The sequence below is a fragment of the Falco punctatus genome (genome assembly GCF_963210335.1).
Source record: "Falco punctatus genome assembly, chromosome: 4".
NCBI classification, from domain to species: Eukaryota; Metazoa; Chordata; class Aves; order Falconiformes; family Falconidae; genus Falco; species Falco punctatus.
This window is the reverse complement of record NC_137583.1, coordinates 58,442,820-58,468,517: the sequence shown is the minus strand read 5'-3', so window position 1 is coordinate 58,468,517 and position 25,698 is coordinate 58,442,820. Positions and strand designations below refer to the sequence as shown.

At 39.4% G+C, this 25,698-nt stretch overlaps 1 protein-coding gene across 13 annotated transcripts in view; it reads left to right on the top strand.

The window, feature by feature from the left end:
* The window catches only part of KMT2C (lysine methyltransferase 2C), a 197,622-nt gene that overhangs the window by 15,699 nt on the left and 156,225 nt on the right, over positions 1-25,698 (top strand). Inside the window, exon 1 of one of the 13 annotated variants that reach the window (XM_080386930.1) lies at positions 1,692-2,113. The exons of the other annotated variants lie outside the window; for them this stretch is intronic. The gene's annotated coding sequence lies outside the window, so the exon portion shown is untranslated. Of the gene's footprint in view, positions 1-1,691; positions 2,114-25,698 lie in introns of those variants that run through there. 13 annotated transcript variants of the gene reach the window in all.

Sequence of the window (25,698 nt, the reverse complement as noted above, 5' to 3'; positions counted from 1 at the left end):
AAAATACTGACATTTGCCACCTTCGCTGAAGTTTAGACTAACATATTTAACCTTCTCATTGCAGCAGACTGAGTGTGCTAATACATGTGGTTACCAGAGATGTGCTGATAAGCCGTAGCTTGATAGCTCCTTGTAACTAAATATATTTATGTGTCCGTACCTGTACTAACATGGCACGGTGGCTCTTATACAATAGTTACTTGTTTCAGAGTAAACACCTGCAGATTTTTTTATGTGAGTGCTTTCTTTTTAAAATTTTATCTTAATCTCTGGAGAATTGGTTTGATAAAAACCTTCCTGTAGGCCAGGCACCTAGAGCCTGTTTCAATTGAAAAGGCAGCGTTGGTCCACTCTCTGTGCAGGGGTAGGTCCCACTGTGTGTGAGGTTTGGGGGTGGTTTTGATCCATCTTAGAGGTGAAATGGTCTTTTTGAGGTCCTGAGTGCATGTATTGAGAATTTCTCTAACCAGCACTGATAAGGCAATAACTGAACTTATTTGCTTGTCCACGGCAAAGGTGCTTTAGGTTAAGTATGTCCAGTTGTAGCTTGGTGTAACAGAAGAGAATTTAATTAAAAAAATAATTCAGATGAGTGAGAAAATAGGGGTAATGCATGGCCTTATTATTGTTTGGCAGATACCTCAGGTTATTGTTGTCAACGTGTCAACCTGTGTCTTGCAGATGTCTGATACTTAAACAAATTTTAAGAAAACTTACAAAAGATTGACTGAAGGGAAGCATTACACAACAGCCATCTCAGGGTTTTATGCAAAGTCGAACAAAGGTAGTTGCATTACTACTTCAGTTGCCAGACCGATTGGTTTGCGAGTATCTATCGATAGGAGTGAAGTGATAGTTGCACAATGTTTTCTGGATTTGTTTTTCTCCCTGTAGCAAATAGAAAATTGGCCAAGGACCTTTTGAAGGATTAGGAAAGAGGCGTTTGTAGATGGACATTTGTCAGACTTGCTTTCCTAGCTTGTCCGTTCCAGACTGGTTTTGGAGGAGTGTAGAGCAGCCTGAAAACTGTTAAAAAAGGCTGGGGGGTGGGGGGTGGGGGGTGAGGAGGGGGAAGTGAGTCCCCGAAGTCACACCTTAATCTTTACGGCTGGAATCCTTTTTCCCAGAGCAGCCCCCACCATCCGAGGAGGGGCCGGCCAGGGAAGCGGCATCTATGGAAACGTTTTGTAACTTTTCCGTCGCGCTGCTTTGTTGAACGGGCAAGTGCAGGCGTTGGGGGAAGGGCGGAGGGGGAAGGGAACGGGGGGCGCTGCCGCCCGCCCGCGCTGGGGAAGGTGCTTCTAGGACAGGGGCTTGCGGGGGGACAGCCCGGGCGCTGCCGGGGCCGCGTCCCGGGCTCGGCCGCCTCCGCGGGGCCGGGGCGTGCGGCGGCCCCCGGCCCCCCTGGGCGCCAGCGCCGCGCCGTGCCCGCCGCCGGGGGTGCGGGGCGGGGGCGGGCGCTGGGAGCCTCCGGCGGGGGCGCTGCGCCTCCGGCCGCCGCCGTTGTGCCTCGCTAGCGCAGGCGGCGCGGCGGCCCCGGCTCCTGCCGCAGGACTCCGGTCCGCACATTGGCGGCGCCCGGCTGCGTCGGATCTACTTTCTCTCGCTCGGCTTTTTTTTTTTTTTTTTTTTTCCTCTTTTTTTTTTTTTTTTTTTCTTTCCTCCCCTTTCCCCTCCCCTCCCCTTTCCCTCCGCACCCCTCCCCCCCTCCGCCCTCCTCCGCCGGCGGCTCCAGCCTGGTTCGGGGAGGATCCCGGAGCCGAAGTTCCGAGGCGATCGGGGCCGTGGCGAATCGCTCCCTCGGCGGCGCCGCCATGGGGGCCCTGTAGCGCCGCCCGCGCCGCGCCCGCCCGGCCGCGCCGAGGCCCCGGGGCAGTGCCGGGGAGCGCTCCCACCGAGCGGCGGGGCTCCGGCGTAACATGGCTGATCGCGGGCAGTGCTGAGCGCTCGGTGGCTCCGCACGGCGCTGGGCTCGGGCCGTGACATGTAAATAACTTCTCTTTCCTCCGGATCGTACGGGCGGGCACCGATGCCAGCCCCTCCATTTTCCAGAGGGGATTTGTGAGAGGTTCCGCGGGGCTGGGCTATGTCGCGCAAAACCAATTCGCCGGGGGTGAGTACGGTTAACTTCTTTGTATTAAAGGGCAAACTGTGACAGCGGGCACGGAGCGGGCCGCGGGGTGACTCCCGGGGGGGGACACACACGCACCGGGGGGCAGCGCTGCGGGGACCTGCCGCCGGGACCCGGCCGAGAAACTTGCCGGGGGGACCCGGGCGCCGCTGCCGCTTGGGGACCTTGCGGCGTTGGGTCATAAAAACCCCCAAACCCCGCACCCCAAATCAGACCTGGGTACGGGGGTTCAAGTAACACACTCCCTAGGTAATCCTCGACCATTTAAAAAAAATAAAAAACAAAAAAAGGGAAAAATAAAAAAAAAAAAAAGGAGGGGGTGGGGTGGGAGAAACAAGAAACACAAAAGCCCAGCTCGGGTCTGCCCTGAGCTCGGCAGGCAGTCATCTGGGCATGCCTTCCCCCTGCACACCTATGGCACACACGTGTGCCTGCACGCACACACACATATTCTTTTATAATTATGACTTTATATGGTTAGCTATAGCGCAACTCTTTTTTTTTTTTTTTTTTTTTTTTTCCTGTGGTTTTTTTTTTTTTAGCACTTTCATTTCCTGGTGTGAATTCTGGACTGATGGAAAAATGAGATAGGATTAATTTTTCTGAAATATTTTGAAGTCCTCTGTACACACGGGTTTTGAAAAGAGTGCCATTTTAATTTTGCATGATTTCAAAGCTTACCTGTTTAGTATTAATTTTAGATGATCCAGCTGCCTTTCTCTGTAGTTCTAAATTCAAAGAAAGAAAATTTTTTAAAAAAACTTACTATATTTGTAGCGCATAATGGATATCCAGACCATCATATATGATGATTTTTGTATGAGCAGTGAGCAAATAGGTTGTAAGTCAAAGTAAGTGTTATGTAACTGGCTGGCTTTAGCAAACTTGATACCAACTGTAAAGGAAAAAAAAAAAAAAAAGTCTTATTTTGGTTTTGCTTTTTGATATCGACAAAATGAGAGGCTGACTCTCCTTTTTTTCAATGGGATTACTTTGTATCAGGTTGATTTTTAAAAAACAACAAACAAAACCCTCAAGCAACCTACACTTTAAAAATATAACCCAGTTAATCTGTACAGTGTTTTGTCTTTTTCTTAAAAACCTGTTTCAGCCATGTACCTAATCCTGGACACTAAATACTAGATACCCACCAGTGAATCATTAGTTAATGCTGTAACTCTATTCATTACATAATTGAAGAGCATTCCTCAGCTAGTATAGTTTTATTATTAAACTCACCATTTTCTAGCGTAGTGTTATTTGGCATAGTTAGAGTTCCTGAAAGAACTGAGGATCAGTATGAAAATAATTTGCCTTTTTTGCATCTGAAGAAATAAAGAAGTAGTGGGTTATTACTCCTATTGCAAAACTGAAACAAATAGGCAGACATTTAAAGATTCTCAGCAACTGTGTAAGATACTGTGTATTGAAAGAAACAGTTACTGAGCTGGAGCTTACATGTAGAGGTCTTTGTGGCATTTTTTTGTACATTATGGTGATGTTAGTATGTTGTGTTTGATGTTCCTGCACAATAAAATACACTCGCTATGGAAAAAAAATGCAGCTCCCAGACTGTTTAGTGCAAATATTTTAACCATCTACTTGTGAGACAAACGGAGGCAGGAGACAAGATATACTTCTCAGTGCTGATGTGATCAGCTGCATCTATGCTAGCCATTCATTAATTTCACTAGTGATTACATTTATTTTTACAGTATTTGATGTATGCTTCCTTTACTACTGTATTGTAAATGTCCTTTCTTTTGATAATATACTTGGAGCTTGAGTATATGTAGTTTTTAATTGCGTACCTCACTTGCAGGTTGTCTTTGTAAACTGTTTTGTGACTCTGCTCTTCTTACATTGTATCTACTCTGTGCAAAGTAATACATAATATTGTCGATATTAAGTCTACATGCTTTTAGGGCAAAATACTCTGTTCTATTTCTTGTAGGAATTGTTACTGAATTTTGGTATTACTATTTTATAGACAGCATACTCGGTTGACTTAGATCCTTTTTTCTTTGTTTCTCCCCCACTTCTTCTTTTCTTCTGTATTATTAATTCCCAAACAGAAACTTCTGCCAAGTTTTGGCAAAATGTCTTTGAGAGGTTTTCTGGGGGGAAGGCAGGGGGTGGCATTATTGTCATTTACATAATATGCCAGTAGAAAGTAGTTGCATCATGTATACTTTCTTAATGTGACTGTTCATTGGACTTGCCTGAAAATGATCTCTTAAAGGTAAACGGCTGAGCAAAAATGAAAAGCAGCCATGTATTGATTTCTGCTTTTGTTTCAGGCTAAAAGGACAATTCAGCATGTGCTTTACAGGGTATTTCCAGCCTGAAATTTAGTCAGCTATTTAAAAGAATAATGGTAAAAGTGTTCTGTTATTGTCACTGCTCTCAAATCTTACGGCTTTGCAGTTCTCTTTTCCTGCTCTAAATGTGTGGATGGAAGAGTCTGAGTATGGAGTAGTATATACTTTGTATACCATTTGGTATAAAACGTGCAGAAGGGAAGAAGGGAAACTGGCTCTGGAGTGTTGTCAAAAGCATACTCTAAAGGAGCTGAAAGATACTTTTTTTTTTTTTTTTAATTCGGGCTGTTCAAGTTTTGGTAATTACTAAGGCTTCTGGAAACTAGGTAGGGTGTTTTCAGAAAGAAGTATTAAAAACCAGTTTGACAGTGGTCCTTTAGCTAGTCTTTTATAATTCTGTCTTTCCTCTGTGAAATCCTTTTGGTGTGTTGTGGTTCTCTGGCAGTATCCCAGCGTGTGATATCACCGATATCAGATGTCTTCTTGCGATTCGTGGCATTTGCTGTGCCGCAGTGGTGCTCTCTGGGACGGCTTAGGTGAACCAGGAAATGTCACAGAAATTCGGTAGGGAAACCAGCATGATAAACAGTCACGTAGTATTGGGAATAGGTGAGCGCCTTCTGTTTAAGAGTGTTCAGATCTTTGTGTTTGGGGATCTGATGTGGAATGTATTCAGCCAAGAGATGTGTCTTTGACCGAGTCGTCTTTACAGATTTTTTCTGAACATCTTAGATGTAGACGCATATCAAAATGAGTGGCAAAACATCACAGTTAAGCTTTTTTCTTTGGAAATAGCTTTGATTTAAAAAATGGATCGTAGTCGTACTTGCCCTTGTTAGGATTTATTTTCATCTCAAAGTTGATGTCCAGTTCCAGGCGTAAGTATAGATGATATTGCACATATGGAGGAAATTTGACCCCTCCATAAGATCTGATGAAAGTTAGTCATAGTGCATTGCATTTCTGTCTGTCTCTTCGGTGAAGTCTCCCTCTTGTCTGTATTCACTGTTGAAATTTTACACAGTAAGCGTGGTTTGTGCTGACGGTGCTTTTGTAATATAGCTAGAAAATAAAAGATTTCACATTGGTTGCTTTGACCCATGCTTTCAACCTAGTTACCAAGCATTGAAAGGTAAATACTTGAGTAATTTACTTAACTAGACAGTTGTAGAAGGTGAAGGCATGGAAGACAAGTCTGCTTGTGCATTTATTTGTTTGTTTAGCCAGGACTTGCAATTCTTGGGTATAATTCTGTTTCAGGGGTAAATTCTTTGTTTTACAGGGAACTCAATATTCCTTCTAACCACAAACACTTCCCTGTTGTTGTTAATCCAGATATCCCTTTCTCTTTCTTCTTTTTTTTTTTTTTTTAATTCCCCCTTTCTTTTTTTATTCTTATTTTTAATTTTCATGCCCCAGTGCTGTAAAAAGAGACCGTAGATTGCTTTTGTAAGACTCTCTTCAGGAAAACGTGCATGTGAGACCAGGTTATTATTGCCTGGTTTGTAGTTAGGCTTCTCCCTAACCAGCTTATGATCAAAATTAGACTCTTGTCCCCTGTTAGTGTCTAACATCAGATGCCACAGAGAAAAACGTGACCACCTCTGAAGTGGGCAGTTACGGAATAATCATTCCATGGGGGATCTGCTTGAGATGGGATTAGGCCAGGAGGAGAACGTGCTGTGTTATTTCCAGAATTCAAAAATCCTCAAACGAAATTCTTATTTATGCTTACAGTTCTGCAGAAATCTATCTTCTTTGAATCAAAATTGCTTGTGAGGATACTGAGTTTGATGGGATTTGAAGGCTTTATCCAAGCATGAGGAACAGGGTGAAAGGATATGACGTAACTGGCAGAACAAAGAGAATGGGGCAGGGGGAAGGGGTGTGGTGGATGTGACTGTACAAGGGCAGCATAGCTGGAGGAGGGAGAAGAAGGAGGACTAAGGTTCGAGCTTTATTTTAGTCACCTTGCACTTCTGTTTGAGTTGGGCGATGTTGGCAGTACAGTTTTGTGGCACCATTGAGAATGAGTTTGGTGTGCAAGAAGATGCTTATGGTGGTTAAGGAGAGTGATGAGGGAGTGAGTCTAGAATACTTTCTAGTGAGTCTAGAATACTTTCTAATCTTCTCAAAGGTTGCTTGATTGGGGCCAAAGAATAGATGGTGTGCTAGGTGTTGTCACTGCCATGTCAGCTTTGCCTTGCCTTGTGTACAAAGGGTTTAGTCGCAGTCATTCATTGTATGTTCAGAACTATCATAAAATGGAGGTCTAGGTCGAACAGTGAGTACTGTTTTAACCTTTGACAGACTTTTCTCATTGAAAAGTGTCACTTTGGCTTTACAGTATTTTAGTAGAAAGCTAATTGCACATAGGACTAGGTACAAATGCAAGGTAGAGGGCTTTTGGAAGGATCATGGGTTTGCAGTGATCAGAAGAGGAATTCAGAGTTGCAGGAACGTAATCTTTCAGACAGATGGGAGATTGAGGATGAAAAGCATGGGCTTCAGTCTTTTTCTTTCCCCTTAATCCATCTTGGTGCAGTAGCTTGCCTGTGAGCAGTCTGTCTTTTCTTGTGTATTTAACCATCTTTTCCCTTCCATTTGTCCCATGTCATCTTCTGTTCTCACCTTGTTAAAGGAAGCAGAGATTTTTAACTGAAGAAAAATAAAACAGTTTAACGAATGATGTAAAGACAGTGTTACACAGCTCCAGAACTAGCAACTACTATAATTTGCAGTATACTTCTTGGGAGGGTGATGGTGAGGAAGCCTGGAAGATTTCCGAGGTGGTTTGTGTGGATCAGGCAGGGTGCAGTCTTGCGCGAACACATTCCCGGAACAGGGCTAGGGAGGGGAGCCTGGCCTGTATATGTTGTTTAGTTTATGTATTAGTGTACAAAATATATAAAATAATTAAATACGTACACCACCTCCCCCCCCCCCCCCCCCCCTACTTGTCTTCAGGTAGTAAAATCCACCTAGAATGGTGTAAAATGTTTAGCTATGAGGAGTTTATAAGTTAATCATTTTTTTTTCTTCCATGTTTCAGAAATGCACATAGCTATTGCATCTGCCTTGGTGGCTGTGGCTCGGTTACTGAGATGGTTATGTCACTCTTCCATAGAAAGTTTTGGAATCCTAGAGCTGAATCGGTGAATAGCTACTATTTTAGGCAGTTCTATTGCCTCCCTTGGGGATGTTTTGAAATTCGTTGACTTCTGTTTAGTATGTTACCGGAAAGTCAGGGTTTCTGAACTGTGGTGTATAGCCAGAAACTGCTATTGCCGGTTGTGACATCTGCTGCGTTCGCCCCTGTTGGTGAAGATTGCTTGCTTCTGTTTTCTCTGGTGAGAGCTGGCAGAAATGAAGGTTAGGGGGAGGTGGTTCTCTTGATCGTTGGTAGTCCTACATACAGTTCACATGTAAACAATCCTCTATTCTATTTATATATTTATTTCTTTCCTTACGGCTGCCTAATCTTCGACATCTGCTGCTGACAGCTTCACCAGTACTACAGAGGAGTTTTCATTATTGGTGCTTCTGGACCTCCAGATAAAGAGCTGTCAGTGAATGAGTACTGTATGGATTCATTTAATTATTAATCAGGATGATGGGGTATTCTCTAAGGTACACAATTCTGTTTCAAAGACAACTGAAGTCAATAGAAAGTTTTCCATTGAAATAAAATAGTCATGAGAGTAAACACTCATCAGTATAAGTAAGAATTTGATAGTCCAGTCTGTTCGGTATCTGCTTTTTTGATTTCTGCTCTGCATGATGAAGTGTGGGGAACAGGATGCATTAGAAAAAATAAAGCAGGCATTGCAGAATAGTTTTTCATTCTTCAAATTTCAAGAAAATGTGAGATTAGTTTTCTGTCAACTGAGATTCTGTGAAACAGTGCTGAGCTGAAATCTTAAGAATTATAAATTGCATAAACTTGTCCTTGATTTCTGTATTATTCTTTTACTGGCCAATTAGTCATGTTTTACTCCCACTGCTTTCAGATACTGACAAGAATCACAGTTCCGTTGTTTGTAGAGAAGAAAAAACAAACCAAAAAACAAAAAAGAAAAGGGCATGTCTAGGCCACTGGGTGAGAACTGGGCTTACTTGCTTGTGTTCTTCTTGAGCTAGATGTGTATTTCATGCCTCTGAGACCCAGCCTACTGTCTGATACACAGTTTCATCAAACACACAGCAGCATCCTAAGTACTGATACTATGTGTTAAATGTTATCAGAGCAGTGTAGGGCTGAATACTTTTGAATGTAGGATTCCACATCCAGTCCTTGTATTTTTCACCATCTCCTGTGCAAGAATTTTCAGGCCAGGAAGCAGATAAAGAAGAGCTACTTTGTGGGTTCTCCTGGTGCATAACATACATTTGTAGTTGAAGAGCAGGAGGCTTTTTCTGGGGAAGGCTGTCTTGAAGATCTTCTTTGTAATAGAAAAGTCAATGATGGTTGTGGTCTCTTCAGCAAGTTGTAAGGATGATTTTTTTCTGACTGTTCTGTAGCATCCCCTGGGCATTGAATTATTTGTGAGAAATTTGAAAGATGTGCTGTAGTGGTATAGTTAGGGGCAGAGAAGCGGTGGTGGTGGTATGTCACTTAAAGGCTGTAAGAGAAGCAAGAATGGAGGGGAGTGGCTGCATCTTACATAAAACTGTTGTAACTGAGTAATAGTCGAGCTTTTGGGCACACATAGGGAGACACGTGCTGTTTTTTTACAGCGTGCAGCTGCCCCACAAGCATTTCATGTCAGTACAGAAAGCACCTTCAACATCTGGAGTCCAAAATCAGTCTGCACAATCTTTTCAGTCGTTGCAACCTGTAATGAAAGACGATGTATCTTGAAATAATCTGTGCTGGAATCTCTCCTCCGTTTCATCCAACAGCCTCCTAAGCCTGCTAAACCTATCAGAAGCAAACTTTCTGCAGATGATCCTATACCCAGATTGTGTTTGAGCAGCAAAAGTGAAATTTGCTGACAGAGCTCCATGGCCACCCTGGTATATGCGTTCCAAGGCAGTCATCCAGATCATAGCATTCTGCATAATATACTTTGTCTTTCACCGTGTTTCCTCATGAACATTCGCCACATCCTCACGGAAAGTGGATGGATGAAATTAAGCAACTTTTAGGTCTGTGGATGAACTCGCCCACAGTCAGTATATACTAACTGTTTCTTATAACACTTATGTCCTTAACTCTTTGTTTGTGGCTTCCAAGGATGCATGCCAAATTTAATCAGAAGGATGAGCCTGGGTGCTGAAAATCAGGATTTGTGGGTTGGGTAAAGTCATGGGCGCAACAAATAGACAAATGAAAAAATGCAATCATACTCTAATATCTTTCCTGCACCTCTGCCCTAAAGCTCACCTCTTTGTTTTCCACAGATAATAAATTGCCTCTTATTCCATCTCTTATCCCCAGGAGACAACCATCTTATGAGCTTTCCCTCAGCTTTCTCTACAAGCGATGTCTACCAGTCTTCTCAGATAGGTTCACAACTTTAACTTTGAAGGTTAGAGAATCTGCGTAACATTCAAATAAGAGCTTTTGTGTCCAGGAGCTTGTTTGTTACCTAACTATATTACTTGATCCAGGGTTGGGGGGCAAAATAAACTCCCATAAGTCTCTCCCTGTAGTCATTTAATGGACTACAAAAAGCAAAATATTATAAATTCCCTATAAAAGGTAAGGTTTATCTCAAATTAGAAGATAGCAACAGAGTGTCAGCTGACTACTTTCTTCAGTGACATAACACATGATGCTTGGGTTATTTCTAAGGCTTCGTCAGGAATTTGGTGACTTAGGAGAATCCATTGAGCTGTCAGAAGGGCTTAGTGTTGCTTAAATATAAGAAAAGTAGGTGGTTTTTGACTGTGAAAGCATCTTGTTGAAAAGCGTGATTGTATGGCATGAAGCTTGCTGTCCTTGAAGTTATTTTTTTACTGTGGTGGATAATGACTGCCTGACTATATCAGTGCAGTATGGATGAAGATCCTAATAAGCCGTCCACTGAATGGGAAGGTATATAGGATGCTCAGACATTTTTTTTTTTTTCTTTCCTCCCCTCTGCCTCCCACCATACAGAACTGATTCTCTGTAAGACTGCATGAGAGTCTCTGGTCAGAAATCAGGAACAAGTCTTTTAGAGGTATGAAACTTTGAGTAAACTACTGAAGGCTACATAATTGTGTGTTCATTATTTGCAGTTCAGGATGTCAAATACCAGGCTGGAAATGGAGGTTGGTGTTGTCAAAGATTGGTCTTTACGTGTCACAGTAATTTGGGCAATATTGTGACCTTTGTTTTCCTAGCTTTTGGTTCAGAGTCTGTTTGTAAGGTAATGTGAAGAAATTTTCTGTTTCACAACAGCACTTACGCTGGGTCAGATCAGAGATCTGGGTGTCCCATCGTCATGTTTTCTGCAGTGGTTAATAGCAAATGCCTGGGAAGGAAAATAAAAAGAGAATAATTTTGTAATGATACTTCCCTGGACCACTAGTTGTGGAAGGTTGGGAAAGAATTGAGGGATCTGTGGAGTCAAGATCTGTTAAGCGTTGGGTATCTCCTTTGAATGTGTCCAGCCTCTCCTCAATCACACAAATGTTCAACATGCTGAGCATGGAGTACCACAGTTAAACCGCATATTCTGAGAACAGCTCCCTTTTACTTGGGATTTTCTTGAACTTTCTCCCTATTAGCATAAGTGCCGTGTAGTATGTGTTGGAAGAGACAGTAAACGCTAATTTTGTGATCACCTTTTCAGTGTGAATTGTATTTATAATTATCAAGAAACATGAAGATGAATGTGTGGGAAAACCAGACTGTATACTTTTCAGAGGTGCACAAATATCAAAGACCTAGTTGAGAGCACCAGGTTACATCAGTGAAATTTTATTTAAACTGAAGGAAGTGTGTGTGTGTGTGTAATGGGAATGCTTTTTGAAAGTATTAAGAGACAAATGGACTCCAAAAGCAGAATGTCTGGACTGTTGGCAAGTTTTCTTGTCGTTCTTGGGGCAGTACATTTTTTTCACTTTTTGCAGTGTTAATGAATCATGGGATCTTGTTTTTGATGTGAAATGTCTATGTTACATAGCTTAGGTTTTGATTAATTCTATTAGTTCAGTAATACTTGTATATGGATGATGAACCTGTTCTATATAAAGACCGCAAATAGTTTTGATTATTCTGCATATTATGTTTCCTGATAGAACTGGTTATCCGTGACTTAAGGTTTCACACTTGATCACGCTGGTGTCTGTGGATCTACAGATCTTTAACACCCCCAGTGTATTAATACTGTTATCAACTAAAGCTGCTGCAGCTTTAGTTATTTTTCCTTCTTCAAGGGTGCTGTAGTGGCCAGTTTGAGTTTAGCCACCAAACGCCATGGTGGCTGTATGGTAACTGCAGCAGCATTTCAGTGTCTTAATGGATCAGGTCACATGCACACACTCATTAAAATATGATTAAGGTATCCCCTTTTGTTTGTTAGACAGAGCCAACCCCCTGCTTTGCGCTGGACTGTCCATTATGTTTGTGCTGTGTGTTTGAAATGTCTCTTGTTTGTGAGGCTGATTGTTCGCCACCCCAAGCCCCAGCCATATTCAAACCTCTGCTGAGGATGCGCTGCATTCAGCTGGCTTTCCGTTATTCCTTTCTCCTCTTACATCAACTGGTGATTAAATGCCCGTTAATTAAAATGGTGTCTGCTTTCTTTTAAAGCATAGTCTTCTAAAGACAGATATGAAGCTCCTTTTGTTGACTGGGGGCATCTCTTGTTTTCCCATATCTCTGCTTTGCCACTATTGAAGGCTGTTGCCTTTTGTTTGTTTGTTTGTTTTTTATTTAATTAATAAGTTAGTCTTACAGTCAGAGAATCACCGTAAATTATGTTGGTAATTTGCCATGACCACCTATGGTAGTATATAAATCACGAGAGAATAACAAATCTTACAACTAAATTAAAAAAAATCAAAAGGATTTAGTTATGCTTTCTAAGACAAGCCTTCTTATCTTGTCTGGAAGTAGAAGAAACCAGGCTGTTCTTTAGGTTTATTTTTTGTGAACCATGGAAATCGGTGTGCTTCAAGCTCAAAGGTTTGTAGCATGAATCCACAAATTTAATTTGTATCTTTGATCAGGTATAGCCTTGACAGTACCTATGAAAAACATAAACTTAATGGAAACATGGTATAGTTGATCACATCCTATGATCAGTGTAAATGACTGGAGAGGGACAACTGGCTTCTGGTGCTTGTTTGAATTTGAGCAATGAAGAGTATTATTTCCAAATCAACATGTTGCAGAAGAAAGGATAGAAAATGCTATATAAGTTCTTAGATCTGGCTTTTCTTTTGACACTCCGTGAAATCAGATGATTTGGCACTTGTAACTGCTGTGGGTAAGAGGCGTTTATAAGAAATAAAATAAAATGTATATGTGGCAGTGGTGGGGGAGGCGTCTGTTCCGAAAACATCTGAGATGCTGGAAAGTGTGTCCCCAGTGGGAAAGAGAAATTGCATAGCTGGCACTGAGGCTCACTTCTTATGCATATGTGGCCATATTTAGAAAAGGATCAACACTAGCAACTGAATTATTAGAGAAGTGAGTGGCTAGAGGGATTGAACATAAAGGAAATTATTTGTGTCTTGCCTGTTCATTTGAGTTTGGTCAGACAGTACTGTGGGAGGGTTGCTAACTCTAGACTAGCTGCCCGTGCAAAGTGAATTTTGAGTTTCAGAAAGTAAATGTTTTTTTGATTTAAAGCTCCACAGCTGCTGTTACCTGGGTTTGTACATGGCTGCCTTCTGCCTGAGAAGATGAACAGGCATGAATGAAAACGACCCTCTCCACTTGTAAGCCTGGTCTGGAAAGACCTGATCCAGCTTGATGGAGCAAAGTGCTGGGTGCTTGTATCGTACATAGCACTGTGGGAAACTCATGGTTTCTAGTACATCTTGCAAACATCCATGTGTATAAAGTAAAGCAAACAATAGCCAATTAAAAAAAAAAACAACACCACCCCACCACATTTCAAAGAAGTTCCATAAAAAAGAAGAAAGATGTTCTACTGGCAAGTACTTGTCAGTGTAGTAATGTAGTTCATTATAATTATTTGCACTTAGGTGCCAATTTTTAGTTTATTTTGATTTTGTTGCAGTACAACAGATTATTTAAAGAAATAAATAAATTCTTGGGGGTCGGGGTGGGTGGGTGGTGGAGTTAAAACAGTGCTTCTAAGGGCACAGCCGAAAGTAAAGCTTTTCAAAGTTTTTAGGAGCAGTTACCCCCCCGTCCCCCCCCCCCTTTTTTTTTAAGAAGTGATTCTTTTTTGTTACGCTCATCAGGACTCATTTTGAACGACTTATTTTTCTTGTTTTGGCAAAATAGTTGATCAGCGCAACTGGCAAGGAACTGGCATAAAGCAACAAAGAATTTCTGTCTCCCTAAAAACTGTATTTGAGGCCATCTTGGAGCACTTTGTGAACTAGAGTAGAAGCTCTATGTGTAAGAAAGGCCATTCAAATTAAGTTGCACGTTTTCCTCCCCAGAATTAGCATACCAAAATACTTTATTGCAGAGTGTTTAGAATACTTTGTACAAGAAATAACAGTTAAGTCGAAGGTTGCTAACTGAGAATCTGTATTGATGCCAACAGACTCTCTTTTTTTTTTTTTTTTTTTTAATATGAAAGCTTTGTATACATAACAGGATGAGTCATCACTGGAGATTTCTGAAAGTGTTTGGCATCCCGAAGAATCCTTTTGTATGTCTCTGCCACACAAAAAAAGTATTTTTGTCATGAAACTCTGCCTTAAGAAGTATTGCAATAACTGGAAGTTTAGGGGAGGGTTTTCTAATGTGGCTTAAATCTTGACTTTCTATTATTGTTTAAAAAATATTTTGGTATTCTTAGATCTTCCTGAACAATAGGGTAAAAATTTCTAAGTAGTTTGTTGGCTGTTAATTTTTTAAGATGTGACTTCAGACATACTTTTTTTATAAATTTGTTCTAAATAGTGTGTAATAGGAGCTTGACTGTTTTCCTTAGCTTTAGTGCAAGTATTAAAAATCTGGTTGTAGGAGAATACTGTATCTAATTTTGCTTTATTTAAACAGGGTCCCTATTGTAAGGCCATAGTAGTTGTTTATCTGAGCCGCACTTATTTTAAGTACATTTTATTTTGATGCAGTTGTCATGTAGAAGAACTGGTTGGCCTTGGTAGTGTCTGTTGTGTCTCTGAAGAAACTAATATCTTGAAGTATTTTCTTACATGTGTTAAGAACATCAGTAGTTGCAATTCTTGCTCAGAGCAACTACTTGATAAAAAGAAACAGAAACCTTTCTTTATGTTCAAGGTGATGGTAAGTCACATATCAGACCACCACTGTATTTTACCCATGATTTTCCTAATGATGTGGAACACAGTTTGTATAATGTTCAAGTGTGTGCAAGGTGGCAGAGATTGAATTTTGCAGCTGGTGAAACAGGGTAGCAAATTTGTTTTTATCTGAGATTTTTAGGAATGTGTGAAAATTTTCAGGGTTTTCTTCCCCCAATTCATTTTTAAGCAGTATATCTTCTAAGCATGCTGTAATTAATTCAGAATATCAAAGCCATTGATGGATTCTTTCATGCCTTGTAATAGTGATGATAGATATATTTATTAGGTATTAAATTTAATAGCTTTGATTTTTATGATTTCTTTTGAATGAACCTGAATATGAAATTCATGTTGAAGGAAACTTGAAAAAAAAAGAACAGAATTCTTGAGAAGAAGAATTACTGAAGAAGCCTTCAGAATTCGTAGTCCTTCATCCAGAAAAAAAAAGGTTTTCATAATAATTTAGAATTGTATAGGCTTTTAACAGAAATTCTCTGAATGATACTGATAACAGAAGGCATAAAAGGCTGAAGGGCTTTCAGACAGTCCTTGAAGAAGTACATGGGTTAATTATTAAGCAGTGCACATGCAAGTGGGATAGTTTTGAGTCAGGCTCTTGGACTTACGTATTTTTATTTTCCTGTGCACATCCAAAGCTAAGCATTTAGAAGTTCTTTTAATTTGATTTGGAAGTGAAACAACAGAAATTTATTTAGCTAATAAAGTTCATGTTCAATGATAATTTTTATTTAAGCTTAGAATTAGTTCATTGGCATTGTACGGCAATTCTTTTTAATAGCACGCTTTTCTGTGTTTGGTTTTTTTCTTTAATTTGAAGTTCTTATGCTGTGTGTTACCAACATAGTATTAGTCTACAGTAAAGCGAATGTTGGATCATGCTAATGTGGAGTATGTCTAGTGAGACTGAAGCCCTAGTTTGTTTTTATTTTCCAAGGGAAGCTAAACCTCAGCTTTTGGTTTAATTTTTGGAAGAGTGAAACCCTCAACATACCTGCAAATGGGGCCATATAACTGGATATAAGAAAGTAAGGCATCGGGGTATGTCTGTATCTAGGGAAGGCAAAATTTTTTGTGTTATTATTAATTTTATGTTTGCCTGGCATCCTGTCAGAGGTCTTACTAGGAGGAGCTATACTCCAAAATACTGTACTTCCTCCAACAAAACATTGTTTCCAGCTGTTCAGATGTAGAAAGTTTCCCTTAGGGACATTGAAGCAACCACATTACCTTCACTGTAGGATCCAGACGCAAAGAAGGAAACCAGTATTTTTTTCTTCTATCGATTGACTTTATGTGCTAATTTTGCAGTTTGTAGGCCAAAACATAAGTGCCTGAAATTTCTGAGTGTCTTAGATTTTCTCCCAAGTCTTGAGAATTCAAGTATCCCGGAGTATCCATTTTCCAATATGTTGAATGCGGCAGATCCTGGATGCTGCTGTAGGTTGCTTAAGTTTGTGGTAAAAAGGCGTTTCTAATGGAATCTGTCATTGAAACAGAACAGAGAGACATGGAGGAGGAGAGGTGGTGGAGGTTATTGAAGGTTTCTCACCTCATCACTTCTGAGGAACCGTTCCCTAGTCGTTTACCTACCCGTGTTTTGTTAGTAATGGAAACTTTCTAGTTAGCTTTATATTTACAGGGCATTTAAGGCCATGATTCTGGAGATCTGTTCTGCTGGCAGCCGTGGCTTAGGCAGTCACCTTTTATTGCAGCTGCTCATCCCTGTTTCTCTGCCAATGCAACTGCTAGCATGCCCGCATGGAGAACCTGGCTGCGAACTTGCCTGTGACAGTATAACCTCAATTTGTAAAGGGTACATGCGGCTTACGTGTTACTTCAGGTGAATATTTGACCGTTGTCCAAGTCCTGTTAGTTTTGCTTTGACCCATGCTAGCTTTTTATATAAAGCTGGGTTTTATATTTGTAGATTCTCACAGTAAAATCACAGTGTTCAGCAAAGCATTGCTTTGAAAAGGAAGAGGTGTCTTCAATGGCAATTGGTTTAAAAATTGTCATGGGCTCTTTATTTTTTTATTTTTTAAATTAGTCTTTACCTTTTCTAGCTGTGAGGTCAATGTTTCCATTCACTTTCTACAGTATAGTTTTAAATCTGTAAACTTGTGCTTTTATCACTTTTTTTCTAGTTAACAGTATTATTGATAAAATGTTAGATCTTGTACAATTGTAACCTTTTGTAAGTAATTTGAAATTTTAAATGGTTCAAATATGCAGAAAAAAAGATGAGATTTGGGATAGCGTTAACATCTTTATCATGTCAGTAACATATTATAGTCAGCAATCAAATACCTCCTGTTGTGCCTACATCTGTTTTATTTGCCAGTAAACATAACCTTCCACAAGTCAAGACGTGCCATGTCTAGGCTAAACGCTCACCAAATATAAATTCTGAAATGAATGCTGGTACTCAGAAATACCTTGATACTTTCAAAAGCTGAGATCCAGAAACCCAGCTTTGGATTATCTTCATGAGAATTTTGTGCAAAAAATTTGATTGTCCAAGGTAACAAAAAAAATAGATTAAAAAAAAAATAGATTGCTCAAGATAACAATTGTCTAAAGAATTCATATTGTGATGTGTTAGTGCTGAGCTTTTAAAGATGGGAAAATAAGTGTTAATAATTCATATATTTTACTTATGGTACTTGCAGCACAGTTTACAAAATGATAGGTACAGGTACTCTGTAAATGTTTTGTGGAGATTTGTCTTGAAAATCAATAAAAATTGAGCTGCAATTCCAGTGTGTTTGAATTCGCTTGTATCCAAGAAACAAGGAACGAAACCTGTCTAAAAGACTGGAGCTGGATTGAAATAGTTAATGGCAGGCTGTAGGGATTAGTGTTGGGTTCAGCCTTGCTGTTAATGAGCTGGAAGAAGGCGGAAGCCACAAGCTAATGGTATTGACAGACAGTATGGGGGTAAATGGATTTGTCAACACAAAGAGAGAGAAAATGGAGAACACCACAGGTTAGGAATATACAAAATACAGAAAAAGGAGAAGGAGGTTTCCCCCAAATCTACTCTAACCAGTAAAACAACCACTATTGGGTCAGCCGGGGTGATGGGTTTTCCAAATGCTGCACTGATGAATGTGAGAAACTTGCAATAAAATGAAATAAAAGGGGACAGCAGATAAATGAATGTTTTTTACGGATTGTATTTTAATTATCTCAAAGACGTTACAAAGATGAATGCATTACCATTTGTTATACAGCTAGACTTCGTGTTGGTATGAAGAACAGCCATGCCCACAGGATACTGCTGCTTTGAGACAACAGTTAATGCTCATGCCTGAGTTTTAAATAAAAAGTATCAGGGAGGGGGAAGAGTGCTGTTGGTGAAATGTAGCGGTTAAGAATTGAGCATATTTCAAACTAGCAACTTTCTATTTTTGTATTAAAAATATTAAACCTATTTTATCTTGTAGGTGGTGGTGTAATGGTAAGTGCCATTTAGGCAGACATCTTTTCTATATCGTAGGAACTTGATCAACAAAGTTAGAGAAGAGAGGGTGTTTTTATCAAATACCATTTTCTGGAAATAATCTCTCCAGTCCACAATGGATGAAAACATGTCATCGTTATTATCATTCTAAACTAATAAATATAATCATCTATTCTTGAACTGTCCCAAATGTAACCTCAGCTGCTTTGCAGACACAGACATTGAGACTAGACTAGCAGCGTTTACCAGCTGTGTGTAAGAGCTACACTGCACGTAAAGGGATTTCACATTTTATTATGTGGGAGGGATGATGTCAGTTTGGTTGATTATGCCCCTTTCAAGCTGCTGTGATAATTACCTGCTTGTTACCAGAAGTGTCGAACCCATTTTCAGTTCTTGTTTGCTTTTGCTGTCATGCCCTAATTGCTACATAATTTTGTCCCTGCCAATTACTACCTTGGAGTTGAATTTTACAGTGAAAAAGTTCTAAGAAGCAATAAAGTAATTGTTTTTTAGATCTCGTATTTTCAGTCGAATATTTTATTATGCTACAAAGTATATTGAAATACGTGCTGCTCACTTCTGTGATGCTGTGAAATCCCACGGTTCCCACTGAAATCAAGAAGATGTGGAAGGTGTGACTTCTTGGGAGATAAAGCCCCTTGCGGTTGAGATGGCTGTAGTACATACCTAGATGGTTAAATACACAAAAATGAAGAGGTGTGGAAAATTGATGGCTTCTGACTTTTTATTTTGGAAATAAATATATCTACTACATTCTTTAGAGGCAGAAACTCTTAGGTTTAATGTGCTTTTTCTTACTCCTTCCCTTTCTTTTCATTCTATCGTTTATCTGCTATGTGAGTTTTAAAAATTGCCTTTGATGTAGATGTTAGGTCATCTGATGTGATCCCTTATCCACAGTTTTCTATAAACATGTAGTGTAAATGGATTTCTTTAAAGGTGCTGGGCCAATTCTGATTAAAACTGTTTGTTTGAGTTGATCAGTGGAATAAAGGTTACAGTAATTGGGTTGAGGTCTGGCTAATCAAGCCCTTTGTTGTCTTTGGGAACTGTTATTGCCTTACTTTGCATTTTTTGGGTGGTCCTCCAGCAATAAATTCTGGTATTAGCCAATATTAATAACAATTACTGCTGTTGAAATCTGGATATGGAATGATGTGGATGAGCATAGGGGAGAGGCAGAAGTGGGATTTGGATTAAGCACAGTTAGACAAAGTGTTCTTCAGTAGAGGTGTAGAGATGGGGCTACAGTCTGGAAAGGAGCGTTTCTGGAAAGATATTTAGTGTGTGGGATGTTAGTGGCTGTGTCTTGAAGCTCTCTGTATTGTAGAGATTGTGAGACTGAATCACATTAAAATGACAGCAGCCAGGTATATACAATTTAAAGAACGAAATGTTGGCAAAAAGCCATGAAGTGGACTAAAGATTGCAGAAGCCTTGAAGAAAATTCCTTTGGTGAGAAAGGTAAAGGTGCTCAGTCTGTTAAGTTGTGGAAGGCTGGAGAATCCAAAGCCTAAGACTAAGTAGTAGGTTGATTACAGTGTACAGTATCTCCAGCAGAGAAAATACTGAGTTCTTAAGGGTTCCCTAGTGTAACAGGAAAAGGTACAGCAAGAGGCAGCGGTTAAAAACAGAAACCAGGGAAGATCACATAGGAAATGAGCATGAATTTCATAAGGAGGAAAAAAAGACAAAGGGTATGGCAAAGTGAGTGCCTTTCTGAAAGATGGACTTCCATCAATTATAGTTATCGAGTGATATTTATGGATATTAGACTTACATGGATAATGATTCTGGCATTGTATCCAGTGCGTCTGTGAGCAGTTGTACTTCTGTTTTGCTAGCACTCTTTAGCAGCTTTTTCATGGATGGTGTAATAAATGTTGAATATCTTTGTGGTCAAAGATTCTTTTCAAATGTAATCTTTAATACATTGATCGCAAAATACAAATGGGTTCTAAGATGCTGAAGACGTAGTATACCTTGACTGTAAATCTCTTGTCAACATGAAGGCTTTCAGGTACTTTAAGGAGAAATTTCAGTGCACAAAAATACAGCCACAAAAAAATGAATGCAGGAGTAATACTGCAACAAAAATTAATGGTTTTACTGCTGAAATTTATGTGTAGCCAGACTGTGAACTAACCCCTGTTCTGTCCTGTCGTGATAACAAAGACAGTAGTTGGGCAAATCTGAGTAGTCTTTGGGCTGCTGTAAGTTACACCTAGCCATATGTGCTTCCCTGGCTGCGTTATCTTCACAAGTCATTGCCAGCATAGCTGTTTCAGAGCTGCTCTTGCCAACTTTGGATACCTGGAAGTACTTCTGAAAGGTTTGATTAAGATAATTTTTGAGGCTGTGTGGTCTGGTGAGTAGAACTGAGTTTTCATGCTGTAAATGTTAATTAGAAGCATATGCGTATATGTAAAATGCAAGCTGAAATAGAAGTATAAATATCTAAGAAGCTGTCATTCCAGAAGGTCTGTGCTCAGAAAAGATTAGGTAAATATACAAATAGTCCCATTATAAATCAGCCTCAGTATGATTTCAGATTATCTTCATTACTTGTTTTTTCTGGTGGCTTCTGAAAAAAGTTACGGAGTGGTTCAGACTGTAATTTCCAAATCCTTTCAGGCAGCATTGCTTACATTGTCACCAAAGAAGCTTCATTTGTTTTATTCTCTCTCCTTCTCTAACAACTCTTTCCTATCACTGTTCTTCTGCAATGCTGCTTCCAGCCCAAATATTCGGGAACTCCCAGTGAATTAAATAAACTGATCTGGATGAAAATTAGCTGGGTTTTGCTGGGTATAAATCCAATCTGTGCTAATTCTCAAACTTTGTTTTAATGTTATTTTCTACCTTCAGGTTAGCATGTCTGAATCTTGAATATTTCCGCATTTTTTTCCATACCGAACATAAATTTTGAGAATTAGTTTCCTGTTACCTTAAAAATACATTTCCTTGCCTGTTTAAACTGAGGGTGTCTGTGGAACTGGAGAGAAATTGCAGAACTTCTGCAACTTGCAGTGCGGTAAATGGAGTAAGCTTACTGCTTGTGTGTCCTTGGATGATGGCCTCAAAGGAACTTGACCTGGAGGTATCAGTTGGTCCTCTTGGATGACTTCCATTGTAGTAGTTGCTGTAACAAGGTTCGCTGGATATGTGCCCCTATCGTGTGACACAGATACAATTTTGTTTATAACTCTGACCTGTATCGTATGACGTAGAGTGAGCAGTAGATCATTCTTTTGGTAGCAGTTCTGTCACAGCCTGATCTCATCTGATGCTGGGGGATGTGAAGATGATGATCAGGTAGTAGAATTCTCTAGCACCAAGTGCTGGAAAACCTATCTATTTATTACCTTACCTTTTTTTCACCTGTTTCTTTCAGGGCATATTAAAGAAATGAGGGAATAATAATAATAATAATAATAATAATAATAATAAACAATAATAATAATGAAAATAAAAATACCGTGAGTGTCTATGTTTAATGGGCAGAGGACTAGCATGGAGAAAAAAATGGAGAAAGCAGCTTGGTGTGGTTTGTAGTGGTCTCAGATAAAAGGAGGTGAAATTTTGAGAACATTTCTGTACAGCAATGATCATTGTCCAAAATAAAGATGATAATTTAACAGTCCTTTGTACAGACGGTTGAATGTTCTCTATTACAGTTATTTGAGGCTATTTATAGCCTAGCTGTAATTATCAGAAGGCAGATTTGTGTCTCCAGGTTAGAAGAATCCTGTTCAGGGATGGAAAGTGTTGGACAGTTTTGCTAGCAGAATGCAGTATTTCTGCCTTACCCATGCCCCTAGAGATTGATACATCTGTTTATACAGAAGCTTTTAAACATGTTGGAAGATTTGTATTAGTTGTGACTACACTTTGTAGCGTTGCTTATTATGCTACTTTGTTGTTTATATTTCACAATAGTATTTCCAGAGTTTTATTTACTCTGGTATAAAAATAGTTTCCATGATCTGGTTTTTAGGATTTACTTCTAGTTTGAAAACAATTTTGTTAAAAGAAAAACACTTTGTGTGATTTATAAATTTATGCTGACACCCATCTGATTACATTGCCCGTTTTCTTTTTAGGTCTATTTTATTCTTCTGAGGTTTTCCAAGCCTTCTGAATAAGTTCTAATGGATTTTTAATTAGCAAGAAGATCTTGTGTTTTTCTCTTTGGCTTTCCTAGGTTTAGCTGTTTTATTGAAAGAAAAATATTTCATAATACTTGTTGACATTAAATGCATTTCTTTATAAGGAGCACTAAGTGTGCTAACAGATGGAAAAGATATGTGGTGATATGACATTCATTTCTGTTGGTTTTTTTCCCTGTCTAAATCCATTTTAGATGGGTAATGACAAACTGTAGCTAACATGCAAGAACTGCTCTTCTTACATGCCATCAATTAATTTGGGTATTACTAAGAAAATTCTAGCTAATGTGCTCTAGGTCAGCATCTTGCATAAAAAGGTTATTTGTATCACTTTGGGTACTGCCATTCTTTCTGTGTTCTGATCCTTCTAGTTTAAGCTTAAATGCTTGTTGGGGGAAGCAGTAGAGAAATACGCTCATCTTGTGGCCTGTAGGGTGTTCGTTGTCTTTTGCAAACAGAAGTTCAGGTGCAGTTGGAGGATGGATGCCTTTCTCAGGGGATCCTATAACATGCACCTGAGGGACAGACAGGTGTTTTTTCTGTGATATCGGTGGGATCAGAAATATTTCAAAAGTGTAAGAATGAATGGAGTTATTTTCCATGTAACCTACAGGAAGACTTGTATTTCCTGTTAAAACTAAAGACATGAGTAAAATTTGTTTGAGACAGAAGATACTGAGCTTTATTTGATGAGAAAGCATGAGATGTTCTGAGTTGACTGATGCATTTTGATAGATGTAAAATCTAGAAACCTCTCAAAATGATGCTGTGTGAGTTGGGTTTAGTTTGGCTTAAATCGATGTAATAGTTGAGAGTTGAATATTTGCATCCATTTTTGAGTATCATAATGATTAACAATGAAGAAAAGCAATGGTTAGAGCTCTTTTATTATCATTGTATGCAGAATGTACTTGCTGGGTATAAAAAGATTTTTTTGAGTAAAAACTTTAATGTTAGATCATTGAGTTGTTTGTATACCTGCACTGTGTGTGGTTGAGTATTAAGACAGGCAACACAGTCTGCACCTGCACTTAATATATCCAGTGAGAATATTTAACATAAGCAGACAAATGCATTTTGAAAGCATCTTCACAGTCTAACTGTGGTGAGACTCCAGCAGACTGCAAAGTTTCAAAAGGAAATGTTTGAAAATGACTCTTAATTAATGGTGCTAAAATTACAAAAATCTGTTCACAGAGACCAAAACTTCCACCAAGTTCCAAGTACTTGGCAGCTGTTTCCCATGCATGATGACTCAGATCCACTGAATTTTATGTATAGGATCTTGAAATTAGCAGACATAAGAATTACAGTCCTTACCATTGTATTGCCACCTTTACTCAGAAGAGAGTAGCAGGCAAACCCTGCAGTGTATGAAAGAGCTGGGTAATTCTTAATTCTTCTAGAAGACACAAGCTTGGTGCTGGTGTGGGTAAAAAAAATCTGGGCATTATGGCTGTCACAAGATTGGAGGAGTTAAAACTTGCCATAGTCGTCGCCATGGAGAAACAAATCTTGGGTTTGAATGTAAGTGGATGCTTATACTATCCACCAAGAAAAAACAGTGTTTGATGCAGTAGCATATTTTGATGCACTTTTGTTTACTTAAAGGAAAAAGAAGCGTGGACAAGTACAGTGTTTGATGGTGCAGGTTCACATTGAAACTCTTGCAAAAGTTAGAAGAGTTGTGGTTTTGACAATGCCAGTGGTCTCTTAACTGTTAACATCACCATTTCATTCTCCTTGCCTGTAAAAATAGAACATGGTGAAAACATTCAGTGGTATTGATAAGCATTACTTAGCAAATTCATTGAAGACCATCACACTAACTGTTGTCTGGAAGAAAAATAAGAATATAGCCATTACCAAGCGTGGAGCTGGGTGGATACACAGAACTAGCTGGGGCTGGAAACGTGCAGATGGCTCTATTTGTAACTGTTGGTGCTCCCAAGGATTTGTCTTATTTGATTCCAGAAAAGGTTTTAAAAAATGTTGCAAGTGCTGAAATTCTGGTATGTTGTTTTGCATCATTTTAATAGTGAATATGGCTGAGTGCCTTGGTAACAAATGTATAAAGGATGTAGTTTGTGCAAAACTGCAAATACATGATGAGTCAGAAGGTCGTAATTGCATCAGAATTTTCTTTTTGTAATTATTTCTGAAATGTGTATAATGGTTAAGGTTCGTATGTAATGTGTTTTGTGTTACAGAACTAAAGCTATGAACTGTGTGTGAGTCAGTCAATGAGATTACCTATCAGTAGGTAGTTCTTGAGAAATGAGAACCTGTAGCAATTTTTGATGCTCTATATTGCAGAGTTAACATGACAGATAATTTGACTAAAAGTACAGAATATATAGATGTCTAAACAGTTTGTTTGAAAAGTAAAAAAAAGAAAAGCTGAAAGATCTGAAAGCTTTTTATATGGTTTCTCACTATGATATTTGAACTGTCTCCAAATCTGAATGGCCCATACATGTGGATCAGGCAACCTGGCTTCATATTAATGTCAAATTCAGATTTTCTCATGTATTGGTATCACAAAAAGGTATTGAAGAAGAACATTGCAGTGTAGTAGCTCTAGCCTCAATATTTCAGTCTGTAACTGGCTGTAGTAGAACTTGTGACTCCATGAGGATTTTATGGGCTCATATGAAAAATCTATTATTTTATGTATTCGCAACTGTTAACGATAATGAATCCTCCTAGTTTGGTCCTTGGCTGCTGTGACCCTCCATCTCTCTCACTAGCCCACTGAGGATGTTCCCAAATGGGTAACAAGTTCGGAAGATTTCATGGTCCTGTTAGTAAGGCTCTGTTTCTGCTATGGTGGTGTTCATCTGCTTCATCTTTTAGAAGAGCGATTCCAGACTCAAACTGAACTGTAAGTAACTTCAGGGAAAGGTGGAGAAAACACTGAAGACAGTCACTTTGGCCAGGCCAGCCTCATCACCCAACAGTGTAGCTTCAGGCCTCTGGATCTGGTGGCCTTCTGCAAAACTGAGTTGAAATTAAGATTTTTTCCAACTGTGAGATGATGCTGCTACAGTAATTATGCCTCTTTGATTTGGGTAGACGGTTCTGACGAGTGCCTGCTGGCAGGACATCCTACTTGCATTTTCTGTCTCCCATGGAAAGTGATTTTGCTCCAGTATTGGTCTG